Source organism: Chinchilla lanigera, unplaced genomic scaffold (genome assembly GCF_000276665.1).
Source record: "Chinchilla lanigera isolate Chin_1 unplaced genomic scaffold, ChiLan1.0 scaffold00016, whole genome shotgun sequence".
In the NCBI taxonomy this organism is placed as follows: Eukaryota; Metazoa; Chordata; class Mammalia; order Rodentia; family Chinchillidae; genus Chinchilla; species Chinchilla lanigera.
Window position 1 is genome coordinate 3,869,008 of NW_004955417.1, and position 7,812 is coordinate 3,876,819.

At 36.4% G+C, this 7,812-nt stretch overlaps 1 pseudogene; it reads right to left on the reverse strand.

Annotated features, from left to right (window-relative positions):
• Positions 1 to 744: 744 nt before the first annotated feature.
• LOC102010159 overlaps positions 745 to 7,812 on the reverse strand; it is a 12,372-nt pseudogene continuing 5,304 nt past the window's right edge.

The following is a 7,812-nucleotide window of genomic DNA, read 5'->3' on the forward strand; positions in this document are numbered from 1 at the left end:
TCTAGTAAAGTCTAATTAAAACTTGTGGCTTTCTTTTATTAATCTTTGTTTCTGAGGAAAAATAACCTATAATTTTATGCTACAATCTATGAAACTATTACTGTAAGTACATTCAATATATTTTATGCTACTTTTACAGGAATATGTGCATTGTTTATATTGTTCCATCTTGTGATAAATCAACATTTTTATGACACACAAAGTACTTTATAGTGTGACACCATATAATAGAAGCCATGTTTACAGGTACCTAACCACACAATGTAGATCACTCAGAAATGGCAGTACTGGTGATTCAATTACTGATCTTTACATAAAGCAGAATGATTTTAAGTGATTTACAGTTTTAAATATGTTTATACTATTTAGAGTTACTTCATTTTTTAAATAAAAGAACTACTCTATTGAACCAAAAGTCATGTGGCTTTTAAAAACATTTAACATTTAAAGTGTTATCATGTGCCCAAAATAATACATTATTTCTCCCATTCGTAATAAATTTGTAGATATGATTAGTCATACTGACATATGCCCAGGAACTATGCCTAAACCAATTAAAGATTTAAAAAAATAAAATACTTTTTATTAGCAACCTGAAGTTAACAGAGCCCAACAAATAGTATTCTCTCCAAGTAAGGCACTATACACTTAGTAATTTCCATAATTTAATATGCTAAAAGTGAGGAAATAAACAGGACAAGGGCATGAGATGTGCACATAAGCAAAGCAATTTCGTGATTTTCTTCATTTTGACTCTATTGCTTTCTTGTTTTCAGGAAGGAAGATCTTGACTTCAAAAGTAACAAAGTACTTCAGAAGTAAATTTACATCTTCCAGTTTTAAATGGTATGCTTGTGCTATTTTCTCAGCAGTCCATGTTACTGGATAAAGTTTATGATTATTGAGAAATGTCAAGGTCTCTACATTGGAAATTTTGCCCTTGATCCAGGCCCTCAGCTGGATTCTTTGGTCTTTAGTGTGTTCTTAATATCCATGCTAAAGTGATGGCCTTTTGGCAATCTGAAGTCCTTTGGCTCTTGCTGTGTTTCAGCATCTTTTATCATCAGGGATGATACAGGATCTTTGGAATCAGCATATTCATCTCTTAATAATGACGGCAGCTTTTCATTTTTGCTAGCAATTTCTCTCTTAATTTCTGGATGGTTGCTCATCTGCTCCAGGAGGATGCTCTAGGTGGATGGGTGCCCTGGGGCTGTGGATGGCTTCACCTTGCTGATTTCTGCTCTGCTCTGCTCTCTAGGTTGAAATTCCTGGCCATCTGAGTCACTGAAGCCCCTACTCTTTATAACATGATGCACTCAGGTTCCTGATGCACACGGGTGACCTCTCAAATCAACATTTTTGATTTTGCTGCATTTTAGTTAGGGTGCACCCTCCATGGATACATGATTTGTTCTGACACTTTTGAACATGGGGCATTGTCTTACTACAGAAATGTTTGTACTTCTCCAGAACTAGGTGATATTCTCTTACAATACAGAAGGGACACGTTCGGGACACTGAGCCTGAACAGGAAGGGAGAGCCAAAAGATCCGAAAAACAAAAAACTGAAAAGGGGAACAATGTCAACATATCCTAGAGGAAAAGTTTGTGTTGTGAAATAGGCAAGGAAAACATTTCCTTATTGTCAGCTATTCATAATACGGAAATGATAGAACTTGAAAGAAGAAATGAAACTAAAAAAATTCCAATAATAGTCAGTTATTAGAATTCTGTAGGTGGTGTGGACTGAGTTGACTAACATCTAACAAGCTATCCTGTAGTCAAAAAGCAAAAAAAATATTATTTAAAAATATTTATGCACCTTCTGGACCAAGTAATATGGAACTCATTTGTTATTTATTCAAAACAAGTGGGTTCAGAAAGTCATTTACAGTTTAGATTAGGTCTAATAGACCAAATAATTGAAAATTATGGAATAGTGAAATGCCAATCAGGACGTCCATCATCAGCGCCTTCACCATTACCCTGAGTGGGGAGGCATTTTACTGAAATTATGCCACCCAAAGAAAAAAAGGAAAGGCCAGCATGACAGTGTATAGTGCATCATTCAAAGAAACAATAGTGCAAAAAGATTCAGAAAGAGACCAGATACTACTGTCCAGATTGCAATGTTGTGTATTGAATGCTTTAAAATATATCATCCACTGAAAAATTATTGAACAAATTTGATACAATTGTCATTTTTATATTTCTTGTTAAACTCTTTGATAAAAATTAACAAAACAACATGCAATTTTTAGTTATCCTGTATTTAAATAATTGGATGGGTAAGTGGTTAATATTTGCTGAGTGTTTATGATAGACAAGTCAACTTACATGAACAATATCATTTAAATCTCATTAGTATCCTAGGAGGCTGAGAAATTGTCACCATAAATCTTCAAACAAAATCACTCTCTCAAGGCTGGGGATTTAGCTCAGTGGCACAGCGCCTGCCTGGCAAGTGCAAGGTCATGAGTTCAATTCCCAGTACCAGAAAAAAACAAAAAACAAACAAACAAAATCACTCTCTCCAATGCAGAGATTGGTATTGTAATTCATAAACTTTTTGTATATCTTAATTTAGAAACTTTCTGGCTGGGTAATAGGTTAAACTAGAATTTGAGCTCTCATTTTACTATTTTTTATGAATTTTTACCCAACTAAAAATTTCTTCAATACAATCAGGTTCCACTACATCATCCACCCCGTACTCTGTCTTTATGGAGTCACAGTTTTGTGAATACACATTTGTTCCCATCAGACCACAAGCTGAGTCCTCTGTTGAGTGAAATTGGAAGGCTTCTAATTCCTTGGGACACAGCAAGTGCCATTTTCCAGCTTGTCTGGAAGGTGAGGAAAGCCTATGGCAATGTCCCACTACTGGCTTTTTTCCCAGCCATAGATATACACCCATAATCTTTCAATAGATTTCCAGAATAGCAACCAAAGAGACTAAAGTGTTAATTCTTTGATGGCTTGCTTTTTCAAAGCTCTATCTCTAAGATTCAGTCTTTAAGCTCATAAAATATTTAGAAATAAATCATTTACTTCTTTCCAGAGGAATTTACACAAATTTAATAATGGTTTAAGTCATTTCCTTTATATTGACCTGAGGTAATTTAGATTCTGTTGAATCAGCATCAAAAACATCACAAAGGTTTGAGCTGTTGCTTTGTAAATTATAATTCCTACAGAGCTTGCAATCAGGCTGTTAAGAAATTCCGAAACAAGAACGGGCTTGGAGTTCAGGTGTGATGTCAAGTTGTAAGTGAGCCAGAATTTTTCAGTGAAAAACACAATACTTGTTTCCTGTGAGCAAAAGAAAACATTATTATCTCTCAATGTTAAGTATTTTTTTAAAAAATACAAACTTTTGTGATAAGATGACGAAATTCTGTTTGGCATTCTGCTTGTACCCAGAATGAGCCTGTAGTTCAGAAGGGGAAGAAAATTATACAGGCCACAAGCTTTTATAAGGAACACCTTGTTCTTTAGAAACCTCTCCAGAACATGCCGTTGTTCTAATGAGTTTGTTTATGGCAAAATGTTAAATGTGTATTATATAAGTGTAATTTGATGCTATATCCACATGTAAGAATCTCAGATAAAATGCCAGGTAGGATAAGAGACAAGATCAGTCCTAATAAACTTCAAGAAGGTTTGCTATGAGGGACTCCAGGAATTTCCCATGGTGCAATGGACTATTTATCAGTAGGAACGAACACAACACAGTGTTCTATGGAGAGGTCAGATTTTAGCACTTACCGTGCTATTTTAAGTTCCCCAGGGAAACTACATTTATTAAGTTTCCCAAAGCATGTATTTGGATACCATGCTACTGGTTCTTCTAGAAATTTAGAGTAACCAACAGCCATTAAAACAACTGACACTCATTGTGCACTCACTCACCATTTATTCTTGTATTTATTCATTTAATAAAAACACATTTCATATCTATTATGTTCACTTATGTTTTACATTGTATGGTGTATTTACCTGTGCCAAATACTGGCCATGAACAATCTATGCAGACTCCAATCTGCATGCCCAATCATGCCAATTTAGGTCAAATCACGGCTGCTATTAAGATTGTTATTAAAATGAAAGTGTTTATATATTTGGGATTTATGTGCCAGGCTCTGAGAACACTTTTTCTCATGTTTAACATATCGCCTCATTTGTTTCTCTCCTTTGTTTCTAAGTGATAGGTATTAACTCCAGTTTGTACATGATAAAGCATAGAGGCTGATCGCCATCTTCCATGACATGATAATGGTCAAATACTCTACTAAAATTGTTATAGGCAGCTGAGTTGGATAGAAATATTATAGGCAGTCAGACTGGCCATGCCCTCAAAGGAGCCAGTATTGAAGACAAGATACCTTACAAATGGAGAGGTGGTACTTGCTTCTGGCCAGATCTCAAGACTAAAGATTAAACAAACACACCCTCTTATCTCCCCAAGGGATGGACCTCAGGGATTGATATTCTAAATAGGTAACAATCACCTTGAAGAGTCCTTGACCCAACCCCTTATAGGAAAAGCCCCTGTTCTATATTCATGCCCACTTGCTAAGTGACTCGCTTTCCCATTTGATCCCAATTTAATCAATTTTACCTGAACAATTCTGATTGGCTGACCATAGTTTTGTCCATTTCTCCCCTACCTTGGACCCACCTCACCTTGTGGTTTTGCTCTATAAAAGTCCCTAGAAAAGACAGAGTCTTGGGTAACCCACTCAGGCCCCCCTTCTGTCCCTCTCTTGGACAGAAGCTTTCTTTTCTTTCCTTCAATAAATATATTCTGCTCTTAACCTCCCTTGTTCCTAAAAGTCATTCTTTGATTTTAGAGAACACAAACTCTTCCCAGGTATCATTCAGGTTGGAAGTTTTATTTTCCTGTATCATAATCACTTTTACTAGTTAAACTATTTTTGATTTGAAGTAGAAACACTGGGCACAAATGTCTCAAACCCCAGCATGTTCCATCAAGTCACATGAGAAGTCTGGAGACAGGCAGCTGCAGGGTAGGTAAGTGCGCACCTCAGAAGGATGAGGGCTCTTTTTCCACGGTTCCACTGACACTGGTCTCATGTGGTAGGACAGCCAGCACAGACTGAAGTACTATGCTTTTACTTTAAGAAAGTAAGAGTGTCTTAGTAACTTTTCTCTTGTTACTGAGACAAAATACCCAACACCCAAAATTAAGGAAGGAAAGGTTTATTTAGCTCACAGTTTGTGGAGGTTTCATTCCACACTTGGCTGGTTCCAAGGCAGAGTGGCACATGGCAGAGGGCAACATTTCATGGTGGTGGAAAACAACAAAGCAACAAGAGCATAAGGGAGGAGCTGCAGCAAGTAGCCTCTTTCCCTCCCTTACATTTTATGCAAACTACTCACCCCAGGGGCAGGTGTAGCACTCACACCCATAATCCCAGGAGTGGATGATGGATCAGTCAAATATCTAGAAGCCTGCCCCATGACTACATGAGGATTTGGGGGGACATGCAGACACAAACCCTAACAAAGAGGTAGAGAACTTTCCTTATTTCTGTCTCTTAATCAAGGGAGAAAACTTTCTAAACTATGCTAGACTTTCCCTTTCTTTTCACTGGCAGGAATTGGATCACATGCCTGTAACAAAATACAGTCAAGGAGGATGGGATAGGATTATAGTGACCGGTTAAGATTCTTTATGACTTGTCCCCTGAAACTGAGAATGACTCTGCCTTTCACATGAATAAAATGTTTTGTGTTAGCAAGGAAGAATGGAGCAAACAAAAGGGACTCACTCATTGACTAAAATGACCCTCCATTTCCATGTAATAAAAAAAATTCTGCATTTGTCACAAGACACATCATTCTTTATAAGGCTATAAGCCAAATAGAAATTTGGAATGTGCCATTAACATAAAAATGTGGACTAGAGAGGAACAAAACAATAAGACTTCTTGATAGATTTTGTGCCTTGTGTACCAATAGTGTATATAAATGTGGTAACACCAAATATAAGCTGTGAATAGAGCCAGTCATTGAAAGGAAAGAAAATGCTATTGCACAATACCAGGAAATATGGGGTAGTCATATTTTTGTTTTTCAACAATTTACATCACTGAGACAAAAATTCATAAATCCAAACCTTTTCAACACATTTCCTTCATATTTCTTGAATGGTATTAGAACACAGTTTTAAAAATATTTTGTTTTTGATTAATATTTATTAACTGTGCATATTAATGGGGTTCAGTACTATATTTCAGCACATGCTCACAGTATAAACTGATCTGGCTTCCTTTGCCTCCCCATCATGCTTTTCAATCTCTTGCAATCATTATTCTACATTGAACGCTTTTTAGCTTCCACGTAGGATAGAGAACATGTATCACTTGTCTTTCTGTGTCTGACTCATTTCAGTTAACATAATGTCCTCCAGTTCCAACCATTTTGCTACAAATGACAGAATTTCATTCCTTTTTATGGCTGATGATATTCCACTAGCAACACATTTTTTTAAAGATTTTAATTTGTGTGATGCATGAAGAGACACTAATAGCTTATAGTTATTTTAAGAAGCACTGACAATTTTAATTTATTGAAACAAGTTTAAGTTTCACCTAGGTTAAGATGGAAGATTGAAAAAACAGCTACTTTAACCTCCTTCCTGGAATCTGTTAAAACTATAATAAAGGAATTTTAAATATGAATAACCCTATAAGGAAAGAGGAAAATAAGAGAGTAACAAAATATTATCAATGAGGAAGTGAATGGATGAAAGGTCATTGACTTAGCAACTCAAAATAATGAATCACTACTCAAAAAGTCAGAGAAAAAAATGCTCAAAAAATGCCCTGATTAATCATAAAGAGGGAAGAGAGTAGGGCGGTGGCCTAACTTGGTAGAAGTGATTTCTCTATTCTCCAGTCTTACTTTTTACCCCGTACTGCCATACAAAGAACTAGAGGTTTATTTCCAGGCGACATCAGCATAATTGAAGTTCTAGTTATCTAGGACAATGAGGGACTCCTGTGAGCTTATGCACACTGCTTGCTAAGTGTGGGGACTCTCTCCTCTAGCCTCCTCACTCAGCTCAGCTTCCAGCACCCAGCACCCTGAGGAAAACTGGAAACTCTTCTGGGAAAATTGACTAGCTCAAGATGAAAGATCCACAGATACTGACTTGGGAGTCACTCCATAAGTGTGCTCCCCAGATCACATGGAAAGCATTTCAAAGTCCTTAAGCCTTGTGCGTATGTTTGGAATTTCTCATCAGCTTTTTGATCCCTTACGATTATCACAAACAGATAGTTAAGGCTTAGAGAATGCTTGAGGGAAACCTCTAATCCAACATGGGAAGTAGAAAACAACGTTAAAAAGCAAATTGGTGGAAACAGAGACCATGCTTAATGAAAATGGAAAAAAATAATAATTTTATCATCATCAAAAACTAAGTAAAGATACAGTATCCATAAGCCAAAAAATATGCTATTTAAAAAGTACTACAACTGAAGCCTTAAGTTTTTCTGAACTAATCAAATCAGCCAATCAATAAAAGTCAAAATTTCAACAGACTTTCCATGACACATGAAAAGACACTAATAGCTTAAATATACTTTTTAAGGAGCCAGTGAAAATTGGACATGCCCAACCCAATGTCAAAATGTTGCTTAAGGTGTCAGTAAGAAGAAGTTTTCCTAGCACTTCCATAACAAAGTACCACAAACTGCATGGCTTAGAGCAACAGAAGTTTATTCTCCCACACTCTGGAGGTTAGAAGTTTAAAATCAAGTTTCCAGCAGTCTCAGTCTC